The sequence below is a fragment of the Tenrec ecaudatus genome, chromosome 12 (assembly GCF_050624435.1).
Source record: "Tenrec ecaudatus isolate mTenEca1 chromosome 12, mTenEca1.hap1, whole genome shotgun sequence".
Taxonomy (NCBI): domain Eukaryota; kingdom Metazoa; phylum Chordata; class Mammalia; order Afrosoricida; family Tenrecidae; genus Tenrec; species Tenrec ecaudatus.
This window is the reverse complement of record NC_134541.1, coordinates 54,563,626-54,577,130: the sequence shown is the minus strand read 5'-3', so window position 1 is coordinate 54,577,130 and position 13,505 is coordinate 54,563,626. Positions and strand designations below refer to the sequence as shown.

Below are 13,505 nucleotides of genomic sequence, written 5' to 3'. Positions count from 1 at the left end.
GAGCCCCTCTGTAAGTGCCCTGATAGCACAGAGATTCCTACTCAGGATAGGTTTTGTTTGTTTGTTTTTGAAGTTTAATGGACAGAGTACGGTTCAAATGAACAGTGCTGTCTAGCACTGGCTTATGCACTGGGAAACGACAGCAGTGAAAGTCCATTTCTCAAGTGATGCACAAATATAAGCCAAGTTTCAGGAATTTTACATTGTTTTAGTGGGAAAGATTTTCCTTAAAAATAAAAAAGACATTTTAGAAGTTCTGCCAGGTCCACAGGTGTTACCAAGGAAATCTGTTTTGACTACAGCAGGTTCCTGATATCACAGTGGCATTAAGTAAGAGAATGCTGAGTTTGTTAAGTAAGAAATACATCTACTAAAAGGCAGACTCATCAAACATATCTTAAAATTATCACTAAGGCTGTTAGACCATACATCAGATGTCAAGAAGAGCTGTCATTTCTGGGGTGCAACCACAAAGCCTTTAGACAACCTTCCTTAAAAAGTAACACCCCAAAATGTTTTCCTTGAAGAAATTCCTAGCCAGAGTTGAGTCAGCCCACATCAGTCCAAATCTTCCTTCTGGAAGCAGGGCCCAGGTGTGAAGCGCTCAGTCTCCGGCCAGGGCTGCTTGACACTCGAAAACAAAGAGAAAATCTGCATGGCCCACCTGCAGAGCTGTGCAGGAATTGGGCTTCCTGCATGGGGGGGTGGGGAGGGGGAGAATACACATCCTCACCCAGTGGCTCCTCCTTCCAGACTACTGTTTGCCCACCTGAGCCTGGGGCCCACCCCTTCTTGTGCCTCTGCAGGGGGCATGCAGCCAGCTGTGCTCAAAGGGAAGCCAGGAAGCACCTCACACTCACCCTAGGAGTTTTGCATCACAAGGGAACATTATTTCCTTGATTGGGAAGGCTGTGTTTGTCCCTGTCCCCAGGGAACTGGTGAAGTGATAATGTTGGGAAGACAGTTCCTTTGGGCTTTTGGAAAATTGTCCTGTGCCATCCATCAGCCCCCCACCAAGGGTTGGGCTCTGGGTGAGACAGGCCTGTAAAGCAAACACAGAGCTTCCAAGCTTGGCTATGTGGGAGGAGACTGCTATTGACCAGAGGGACCTGCTAATGGGCCCTGCTGGCTCCTCGTAAAAAGTATAAATTAGAGATCATTCAAGATCAAGAAGAATAGGAAGTAGTTCATATGCCAAAAACGGCTTCCATTGAGAATGATGTATTTCTTTTCCACGAAGGTCTAAGCAAAACCATGTACCTTCCTGTGTTTGTAGAAGGAAGGCTGACTGTTTCTCAAGTTTCTTGGCATAGGCTGTCATTCCCGGATAACTGACCGTAATACGGCGAATTTGATCTTTACAGAATCAATGTAGAAATGATCATCCATAGACAAGAAACTAGAGAAATTAGCCAGATTATGTAAAACCAAAGAAAATTATGAATGACATGCATGCTGCATTTTATGTCTTAGAATAAGAAAGGGATTGAAAGCAATCATGGAGTTCCATAAATATGGGTATTTACTAAGCAGGACAGCTTCTGTACACTGTACACTATTAGTTTGTCATGTTGGGTTACAATGATTTAGACGCTATGACACCAGTATGTTGACTATGAGCAGCGTTACCTAGAATGGGGTTCCAGCACAATTTCCAAACTAAGACAGACCAGACAAAAAGGACTACCAATCTATGTCTGAAAATTATCCAGTGAAAATCCTGTGAATACAGTGCTGACATATGGGCCTCTCAAGTGTGGGTAGGAGTGCTTGTGATGATGTGAGTTATGTGTTGGGCAAAGTCAGCAGTTCAAACCCACCAACTGCTCACATACATTTCTCAACTTAAAAAGATCTCATTACTCTGTTCTGTCTTCTGCTCTGTGCAAGCTTTCAGTACGTTCACCAGTGGGTTCCTGTACTATACCAGGGCTCCTATGTTTCTCCTTACTTTCATACTGATGATATTTATAGTTCTAGAATTTCCACTTGAACTTTAATCCAGCTTGGGTTCATTTTTGTACATAACATGGTATGGATACTGATTTGTTCTTCTGCAAGTGGCAATCTATTTGTTGGAGAGACTACATATTCTCCATTTAACTTGATTCAGTCCTTGAACATTAATTCCTTTAGGGGGAAGTAGTTATTTCTTGGTTCTCTGTTATGTGGCCCTGGGTCTATGTTTCCCTCTTAACATACCAGGTTATTATGACTTCTGTAGATGCATAGTATGAATTTTGATCAGAAAATGGCAGGCCTCCTACTTTCTTGTTCTTCATTAATTGTTGCTTTTGTTGTTAGGTACCATGAAGTTGGTTCCTACCCTCAGCAAACATACGCACAATAGAATGAAATACCATCCTGTCCTACACCAACCTCACAATTAGCCCTATGCTTGATCTAATTGTTGAAGTTGCTGGGTCAATCCATTTCCTTAAGAGCCTTCATTTTTTGGTTTGCTATTTTCCACTCTACTTTACCAAACCTTATGTCTTTCTCCAGGGATTTGTCTCTCCTGACAAAGTATCCAAAGGATGTGTACCTCTAAGGTACACTCTGTATGTACTTCTTCCAAGACTGATTTGGTTTGTGTTTTTATTAATCCATAATACTTTCAATATTGTTCACTCAACACCACAGTTCAAACACATCAATTCTGTCTGCCTTATTCAATGTCCAACTTTCATATGTGTGGGAAACAGTTGAAAATACCATTGCTGGGGTCAGGCTCATCTCAGTACTCAAAGTAACATGCTTGCCCTTCAATACTCAAAAGAGATCTTGTGCAGCGGGTTTTCCTAGTTCAGTGAATCTTTTGATGTCTTTACTCTTGTTTCCATGAGAACTGATTGTGAATTCAAGCAGGACAAAATCCTTGACAATTTCAAGCTTTTATCAGTTTATCGCAATGTTACCTATTGGTCCAATTGTGAGGGTTTTGGTCTTATTTACAATGAGTGAAAGTTCCCCATGATCACAATGAAGTGTTCTGGATTTCCTGTTCTTCTCAAGGTTCTCCATAGTTTGTTATGATCCACATAGTCAAGTGCCTTGGCATAATGGTTAAGACACAAGTAAACATCTTTCTGTTATTTTCTGCTGCCAGCTTAGATCCACCTGTCATCTTCAATGATATCCCTTGTTCCATGTCCTCTTGTGAATTCAGCCTGAACCTCTGGGAGTTCCCTATCAAGGTATTACTGCAACCTTTGTAGGATTATCTTCAACAAGATGTGATGTCAATGATATTGCTCTATAGTTTGTACATTCTGTTGAGTTACTTTCTTTGCAATGGATACAATTTGGATTTTTTTCCAGTCAGTTGGCCAATAAGCTGCCATCCAAATTTCCTGGCATAGTTGAGTGAGCGCTTCTAGTGCTTAATCAATCTATCGAAACATTTCAATTGGTGCTCCATCCATTCCTAGAACCTTGTTTTTGGCTAATACATTCAGAGCAGCTTGAACTTCTTCCTTCAGCACCATTGGTTCTTGCTTATATGTTACCTCTTGAAACGGTGGGATGTTGACTCATTCTTTTGGGCACAGTGATTCTGTGTTCTTTCCATCTTTTGATGCTCCCTACATCATTCAGTATTTTGCCCATAGAATGTTTCATGACTGTAACTCGAGGCTTAATTTTTTTATCTTGAGTTCTTTCATTTTCAGATATGCTGATCATATTCTTCTCTTTTGGTTTTCAAATTCTAGGTCTTTGTATATTTCATTATAGTATTTGTCTTTGTCCTTGTAAGCTGCCCTTTAAAGTTTTCTATTCAAACCTTTGACCGCATCCTTTCTTCCATTTGCTTTAGCTACTCAACATGTATGAGCAAGTTTCAGATCTCTTCTGAAATCTACTCTGAAATGTTCTCCTTCCTGTCTTTTTAATGACCTTTTGCCTTTTTCATGAATGACGATCTTGACCTCCACAGATCATCAGGTCTTCTGAACTTGCATGTGAGCAATGATGGTTTGCTGCACAGTCAGCCCCTGGTCTAATTTTAGCCACTTCTAACAAGCTTCTCCATCATTTCCTCCCATAGATATAGTCCAGTTTATTAGTGTGTAACCCATCTGGGAGAGTCCATGTGTATAATCACCTTTTGTGCTATTGAAAAAGGCATTTGCTATGATAGGTCTTACACAATTCTATCATGAGATCTCCAGCTTCACTTTTTGCAACTACCATCCCTTCCTCTTTGTTTCCACCTTTTGTATTCCAATTGCCAATAATTGCCAAGGTGTCTTTGTTGCATGTTTGATCAATTTCCTACTGAAGGTGTTGGTAGACATCTTCATTTTTTTTCCTTGCTGAATAATGGCTGTGTTCATTGGATTTCCCTGAAGATGGATGGATATAATGCAATCACAGATAGGATTGTACTTCGTGATGGATTTTACTATATCCGTTTGACAAGGAATTCCATACCATCTCTTGGTTTTGTTATTCTTGGCATAGTACATCATGTGATTTTCTTATTCAAAATAGTCAATATCAATTCATTTAACTCACTAATGCCCACAATTTTGATCTCTTGCATTCTATTCTATTTTGATGATCCCACTTTTCCGAGATTCACACTTCTTACATTCCAAGTTCTGTTCAGTAGCAGATTTTTGCAGCTGTTTCTCCTTGAGTCACGCCTCATCAGCAAATGAAAATCCCTCAGAGCTACACTCCCACAGACTTTACCCAACTCACATCACAATGGTCAACTCCATTCTGAGAAATCAACTCCACTTCGGTCACCATTTCAGTGCCCTTGGACGTGTGGGACCTATCCTCTTATCCTCTGGCACTGTCTCTAACAATCATCTGCTTCCATTCTTTAAGCCTTCAGTATCTGACAAGGTTTCAAAACTATGCATTAGGTTTCAGCTGCTCCTTTCGTGGAAGTGGGGAGCTGAGTCCTTCTTCATTGCTTGTTTTTAGTCTGGAAGCTCCACCAAAACCTGCTCACTTTGAGTGGCCCTGCTGGGATTTGAACTACCAGTGACCAGGGTTCCAGCATGACAGCAACACACAAGCCACCAAAAAAGAACAAATATACAGACACTTGGTGGGTTGTAAATAGCCCATGAAATCACTTGGTCCAACCCTGCCAAGGCAGCTACAGGAAGACGTAAAATTCAATAAATCTAGGCACTTCTTTCAAAACAACACAGATTTATATTTAATGAATCATAATAACAAAGTACATTATGACAAACAAACAAGGAGCATCCATTATGGGATATACAGGGCCCATATGAGTAAAGGATGTGTTTGAGAGACTGGCCTTATCAATGAAAACGACTTGAGCTAGCATTTGAAAAGTTAACAGATAAAGCATTAGCCATGGTTGACTTGCAAAAGGGGTTAATTATATTTGTCAAGAAAAACTGAACCATCTCAGTCTTGATCCAAATGACTTAATTATCTGCCACCGCATCATACACCAAGACAATCTCCATGACAAAGAAAGAAAGCCTCTCTGCACAGTCACCGTGGCGCAACAATCCGATGTCAGCAGTGGTGCCAGGCATACGTTTGTCAAAAACAGAGGGTTTAACAGGAGTTACTGATCTTGACTCTGAGCACAAAGACCTTGTTTATCACGTGAAGTGCAGTGGCTGAGTCATAGGAACATACATGTTCATGCGGTTTTATGAAGGGTGAGATGAAGCCAAGCAGTTAATGGAGATGAAGGGAAAACCTGTCAAGGAACTCAGGAACTTGATGCTTGCAGTCGGCAGTGTGATACAGTGTTTATATTCGACATTACAACTTACCCCTCCGAGCTGATTGACAAGCTGCAAGGGTGCAACCGGCTTCTCTGCATCCTGCTTTCAAATTTAAAATCATATGAAGGTAAATTAAGACTGTAGAAAGTGCAACTCCAAAGAAACTTGGAGGATTTCCCCACTCTGGAAGGACGCAAGCCCTCGAAGACACTTGGATATACTGGTGAATGTGAAAACCTGATTGAGGCGTTTAATCAAAGATACAAGGAAATGGAAAGTAAGCAAATGGAATTAAATATTTTGTGACACCATTCAGTGTGGAACCAACTGATGTGCCTGATAAACCTACAACATAAAACAATTCAGAGGCAAAGTGGTGATGAGCTGAAAGCTAGGTTAACCTCCCGCTGGGGGAGTTGATAAGCCTTGCATAAGCAATGATGAAGCACTTTGAGAAGACATGCATTGAAATATGTATCTCTGTTCCGAAAAACTTACCACTGCAACAATTCTTTTCAAAACTCGCCATTTTGCAAAGAGTCGTCTGTGCTCTAGACTCACCTACCAAACCTGGAAACATATTTGACAGAATATTTCTACAAGGGTATTTTACCCATGTTTGTAATGGAGCATACAGACGGCAAAGTTATGAAAACCATTTGGAAATAACCAGACAGCTTGGAGAAATGAGTCACTGGACTTGGAGACCCAGAGCCACAGTGACATGGGGCACCAAAGACAAGTGCATAACACAATCCACCTAGTATGTTAGCATAAGTCTATATTCTGATTTGATGAGCAGCGACTAACGCATCATTAAAAGCCTGTGAGTGGCCATCTAAGTTTCAACTGTTCGTCTCTCCCTATCCAAAGGCAATAGAGGGATGAATATTAAAGATACATGGAAGGAATCTAATGATGTAATGACTCATATGAACATCAGTCTCCATGGCTCTAGACCAGAAGAACTAGATGGTACCTAAGTACCACTATTAACTGCTCTTAAAGATATTGAATTAGGCCCTGGATAAAGTGGGAGAAAGATGTGCAACAAAACCATGAAAAATATCAGGCTTAACTGTTGGATATGCACTGATATAACACCTAAGATTATGGTTCTTGGTCAATCTTTGCATCTGGAACTGAACTCTCCACTGAGGTTCAATTTTCAATGAAACAACATACAGGTCTATATTGATGTGGGCACACCTTAGAATAATCCACCCATGAGCAAATCTCAAAACAATTAGGGAAGAGAGAGTCATGAATGCAGGAAACTCAGGCAGGGGGTAGGATGTTACATTGATGGAATTTCAGTGAATAAGATGAAACAGAATGTATATGAATCATTGAATGTAAAATTATATGCTCTGTAAACATTCACCCAATTCACAATAAAAAAATTTTTAATAGATGAAAGAGAATCATTCATAGTTCTTGTTGGCAGCCATACATTCTTAGGACTAAATAGACTTTGGTTGGACTCTACAGCTGCCATTTAGTGGCTGAGTAATTTTGAGCAAATGACAGCCTCTTTGAACCTCAATTTCCTCATCAGTAAAATATAGATGATATTTCTTGTCTTGTTATATTTATCCAAATAAAGTTCAAGTTTTGTATTTATACTGAAATATGAAATAAATTATTGAAATGAAATTAATTAATTTCAGATAATGAAAATAAATAATTGTGCACAGTTACGGGCAATGGTAGGCAAGTTTTAAAAAGTTATTACTGATGTTGTTGTGCTTGCTCTATTTAGTCCTTGAGGAAATGAGTAGAGCTAGTTAGTAAGTTCCACAAGATAAAACCCTTTTTGGAAATAGAAAAAAACTAGGAGTCAAAACACATTTATAGAGGTATAAATATGGGCATGTATATATGTAAATATATAATGATAGGGATATAGATCTGTATACATATACTTGTAGGTTAAGTATTAAGGTAGCAGACAGACATTGGCCTCCACTCAAGCCCTCCCTCAATGCAAAAGCATTTTGTTCTAATAACTTAGCATTTTGTGATGCTCACCTTCCCGACATGATCACTGAAGTCAAAATGGTTGCACAGTAAGGTAAGATAAAATAATAATTTCTAAATTATTAAGGGCTCATGAGGGAGGGGGGAACAGGGAGGGAGGGGGAGGGAAAAAAGGAAAATGAGCTGATTCCAGGAACCCAAGCGGAAGGTGAATTTTGAGAATGATGAGGGCAATGAATGTGTAAGTGTGCTTTACACAATTGATGTATGTATGAATTGTGATAAGACTTGTATGAACCCCAATAAAATGATCTAAATTTTTAAAAAATGGTTGCATAACAAATGTGGTGAAGAAAGCAGATGGTGTCCAGCTAATAGAAGATATAGCATCTGGGGTCTTAAAGGCTTGAAGTTAAACAAGCACTGAAGCAACAAAGTCCTTGTAGAAGAAGCTCACCAGCCTGTGTGATCACAAGGAGTCGACGGTATCAGATAGCAGGCATCAGAAGACCCAAAACAAGTAATCATATTGATGTGAATGAGGGACGTTGGAGTGGAGACTCAAAGCTCATCTGTAAACAATTGGACATCCTTTCACAGAAGGGTCACAAGAAAAGGACAAGTCATTCAAGGTGCAGTATAGTACCAATGAAACACACAACATTCCTCTAGTTCTTTAATGATTCCTCTTCCCACTCTCATTATCCTAGTTCTACCTTACAAATCTAGCCAGACCAGAGCATGTACACTGGTACATATAAGAGCTCTCCAAAAACAAAAACCCCTCAAGAACAGCAATGGAAGTATCAATACAGTGATGGCAAGGGGAAGGTGAGAGGAGAAGGGAGGGAAAGTGGGAACCGATCACTATGATAGACATATAACTACCTCCCCCCAACCAAGGGGAGAACAACAGAAACATGGGTAAAGGGAGATAGTGGACAGTGTAAGACACGAAAATAATAATTTATAATTTGTCAAGGGGTCATGAAGATGGGATAGTGGAGGAGGGAGGGAGGGAAAAATGAGGAGCTGATACCAAGGACTCAAGTACAAAGAATTTTTTTTTGAAAATGATGATAGTAACATATGTACAAATGTGCTTGATGCTATTGATGTATGGATTTTTATGAGCAGTAAGAACCACCAATGAAATTATATATATATATATATATATATATATATATATATATATAGTATACCCTTTTGATGTATTTTCTAATGTTGAAAAATCTCTTCCAGACTTCTTTGCTATTTTCTGGTATGAATCTGGTCTATAAATATTCAGAATGGGTATGCAGTCATTGATTACTGAGAAAACTCAACTCAAGAATGGTTCTAAGTATTCTTCAAGCCTTACCATTTCTTGTCCAAGTTACTTTTTACTAATTTTGTAGTTGCCTCCAGGAAGGTCCATGTATGAAAGCCTTCAGGCTTTAATAGCTAGAGCTCATGCTTCTTCATGAATTCTGGAGCAGACACTCCATGTCTACAGTATAGAGAGTCTACAGTATAGAGAGTTGTATTGGACAGGGTTCTCTAGAGAGACAAACCAGATTGCTAGTAATTATATATAAATATATTTATAAAGATAGATGTATAATTCGATAAATAAACCATTAAATAATATACATATATATAATACAAGAAATTAACAGTTAAATTATAAAGCAGTGAGACACTAGCAGTACTTCAAGTTTTGAGAGCTGCCAGGTGCCATTCCCCTTCTGTAGAGAGAGCTGGGCTATATATACCCAGGCAGCAAACAGCAAGGCAGGTCCCCAACTGTCAGTCCCCAGCTCCAGAGATGAACATTCCAATCGTGTGGGTTTAAAGGGGACTCAACTTACAGCGACACAGTCCACAGACTAGGCATCCCACAGGTAGTGTACCCCTTTAAACTGAGGCACAGAACAACCAAGGTGAGGCTCACCGAGCCATTTATCCCTCTGCCCTTCAGTTAATCCTACTTGTGTTTATCGACCAGGCTGGCACAACAGTCAACACTAGCATGCACTGCAAGAGGAGAAAAGAAGCCAGGGGCAAATGGAACTACGTAGCTCTGAGTGTATGTCTTTTAGGTGCAATAACATCCTGCCACACACTTTCCTGATGTCAGATCAACTTATTTTGTTGATGTTCAAAATATGGCTATGGAAAAACCATGCATAGATTGAGCAATAAGTACACTCAGTAGATCTGACTCATGGCAATAACACAATGGAATGTTGTCTGATCTTGCACCAGTCTCATAATTGACAGCATGTTCAAGTACATCATTAATACTATTGAGCCAAGCTATCTCACCAAGAGCACTAGCTAGCCCTCTAGTTCACTAAACATGATATCCCCCACAACTAATTCATCTCTCTTGATGTGTCCAAAGAAAGAAAGTTGGACGATACTCTGTTGTTACCATATTTCCCCCACCCACCCATGGCTGTAACCTTATGAATGTAGATTTCCAGGTCTTTTTTTCTATGGCACCACTGGGTGGATTTGAGCCACCAACCTTTCTGTTAGGAGTATAGTGCAAGTCATTTAAACGACTCAGGAATTTAGAGCACTTGAAATGCTTCACCCTAGGCACCTGGTATGGTGCACCTGTACTAGATGATAGTCCCGCGATCTTAATAGGTTTCTATTTTTAAAGTAACTTAAAGAATGCTTGCTCATCACAAGGGTATACAGTTTTTGATTTCCATAGAAAATAGCTTTGTTTTTTTCCCCCCATAAACTCTTGTCTATAGACCAGAATCTATTTTGCTGGTAAGTTTCTTTATGAGCTTCGAGGAACTGAGGTTACAAAACATGGACAAGAAATTTTTCTTATCCCCATTCCCACTAATATGAGGAGCCTGTCTCCCTCACCAGTTAAAAAGATCTCATTACTGGAGGGGAAAGGGAGGTTCTTTAAAACTTTTATCTGGTCCCCAGCTCAAATAACTTGAGCAGAATTTTTGAGAACGGGGCATAGGCATCCATAGTTTTTCATGTGTATTTCTGAGAGAAGAATTCACCCCTATCAGAAGGTGTTTTCTCAAGGGAGAGGTGGGCACCTGGAGCAGAGGAAGCAGCACCACTGTGTACACTGTGGGGTCTGACATTCTACCTCAAAATTTCTAAGACAATTAAAAAAAAATCTCCTTCTCTCTCTCTTTCTCTTTCTTTCCCCTTTTCTCCTAAAGAAACCCAAAGTAAAAATGGTGGCTGAATATGAAGAACAGAGGAAAGGATATGAAAATTTTGCTTTCAATAATTCCCCAAAGCTTATTTGTTTCATGCTGCCTTTTGGGAGAAAAAAGATAAATGTGTTAATTTTACATGAAATAAAAAATTTTACATGAATTTTTACAGTTACTAAATGTTTTCTTCTAATTTAATGCTTTTAGAAATGCACAGTAATCTTTTCTCCAAACACAATACCCATATAGAACATTAAACTAACAATGCAGGAAAAGGAAATATTCTCTTACGACTGACCTTAACATAGTCAATTAATAACTGTCTTGTAAGACATTGGGGTGCCACTGTATAGTCCCTCAGTGACTAACTGAGAGTGAGAGAGGGAGAGAGGGAGAGAGGGAGAGAGGGAGAGAGAGAGAGAGAGAGAGAGCGCGCGCGAGCGAGAGAGCTTGACCCACTTTCACCTAAGCGTACAAATAGTGTCAATCGCTAGCTGAGAACTGGCCCAGAGGGTCTCCCTTTCTGGACTGAGAGCCAAGAGGGCCTCATCGAATCGGACTGTTTACGCCCATGGAATCTTTCCTGGCACTACTTTGAACTGTTTGCCCTGAGGCTCAGATAGAATTTGGCATCAAGATTCTATATTTCAAGCTGCCATTTTCAGGCTCTGTGGCCTTGGCCAAGTCACTTTATAGTTGTGGAGATTGCAACTCTGAAAAGTCAAGTGAGGGGAAGTCAGCAAGATGTCAGTAATCATTAGGTTATTAAAGGAACTTTAGATTCCTGGGAGTGCATGACCATAGTTCTGGGAGGTGGGGGGGTGGACACAATGCATAACAATAATGGTCTAAATCCTACTTTAGTGAGCAGCGACCAGCATGGTAAAAGCTTGTGAGCCGCCGCCACGTAAGAAGCAAAAAAAAAAAAAAGGAAGAACATCGAAGACCCATGGAAACCGTTTGTCCATTGGACTAAGGGACCATTCACCTCAATGGATGAGAACTGGAGGGTGCCTGGCTGCTACTACCAACTGCTCTGAAAGAGATCAAATGCTTTGCTCTTTGAGTTTAAGGTGTGTCTCTGATGGGCAACTTATAGGTGGGTCTTGTTTTCTGATCCAGTCTGCTACCTTCTGCTTTTGATTGGTACATATAATCGATTGCACTTCAGTGTCATTCCTGGTGTATGTTGGCTTGTTGCTGTCATTTTGCTGTGTTTCTGGTTGGTCCCCTCCCCCCTTTTATGGTTATATCAGTATCTTTGCTCCTCCTCTATCACTGTGTTGATTGGGGTGCTGCTTCATTGTGTTGACTTCGGGGTGATGCTGCCCTCTCGGGTACTCTCAGGTTTGTATGCTTTTATTGTTGGTCCTCTCTCCATAATGATGTGGTTAATGTTTTCCGTAACGTTGTTCTTGTTTTTTGTGAATTCCTTTAGGTTTTTGGGGTTTTTTTTGTCTGAAAAGACCTTCATTTCTCCCTCATACTTTAGGGATAATTTTGTTGGATATAGGATTTCTTGCTTAGCATTTTTTTACAAATACTTTTACTTTATTCACATTATCTGAATCATAAGACAAGTACTTTAAGCTTTTGTAAAGTGACTAAATCTAAAACAAACTGATTTTATCTAAGGTGGACAATAACACTAGACATACACTCCTAAGAATAATTAATTGCTTGCGCTCAAAAGAGCAGCTTTTGCATAAGGAAAAAGTTCAGAAATCAGAAAGGGTTAATAAAGGAGGAGAAATAGGAAATGGAAACACAGGGAAAACATAAGATACGTGATGTTTCCTGTCAAGTTTGTAGCAAATGACATGATATAACATGTATGTGAATTATTGAATGGGAAACAGATAGCAGACTAGGCAGACATAGTATCCAGACCTTCGACAACAAGGACACCAGCGACCAAATGAAAGAGATGCAAATGGTCATCCTGAACCCCGGGTGTCAGAGAACAAGAGAGAAGTGGATGGAGGGAGGACCACCGAGACGAAGCTAAACAAAAGTGACAAGAGAAGAGACAGGTGAATTGTATGCTGGGAAGCTCGAACTTTTGTCGGCAGCATCTGATACAGACAGAGATTTGACAACAGTGGCTGGAGGCAAGAAAGGTGGGGAATCTTCCCTGGTCTCCCTCTGTGTGTCTAGAAAAAGGACCAAACTCCACCCTTACCTCCTCAGTAGCAGTTGACAGATATGCTACCCGCCCTCTACCCTCAGACAACCATTCCTCTACCTGAGGTCAAAACCGAGCCCTCATCCCCTGGCTATGGGCAGAGACACCTGATTGGTGGTGGTGCTTTTATATCAGTCAGGGGCAGAGCAGAGTGGCAGCCCTTTGTTCATCCTAGCTTGATGCCTAGATTGTGGCCAGAGCTGTTCCAGGCCTAGGGCACATTTAAAAAAAGAACAACAACCAAAAAAAAAAACCCCGAGCCCTCATGGATCAGGCTTGTGGGTTGTGCCCCACATCTTGAATCACACGAATTCCCCTCATCAGACCAGCAGCCTGCACAGTACCAGACAAACTGCCTGTCTTCAGCTACCTCGGGAGGCCAACAACTTCTTCCATAGCCATCTAGCCTGCCCCTAGCTTCCCTTT

General features: G+C 40.4%; 1 non-coding gene across 1 annotated transcript; it reads left to right on the top strand.

Annotated features, from left to right (window-relative positions):
* Positions 1–13,161: 13,161 nt before the first annotated feature.
* LOC142423689 (small nucleolar RNA SNORA48) lies at positions 13,162–13,303 on the top strand. The gene has a single exon (XR_012779293.1). It is a non-coding gene; the product is annotated as a small nucleolar RNA SNORA48 (small nucleolar RNA).
* The last annotated feature ends 202 nt before the right edge of the window (positions 13,304–13,505 follow it).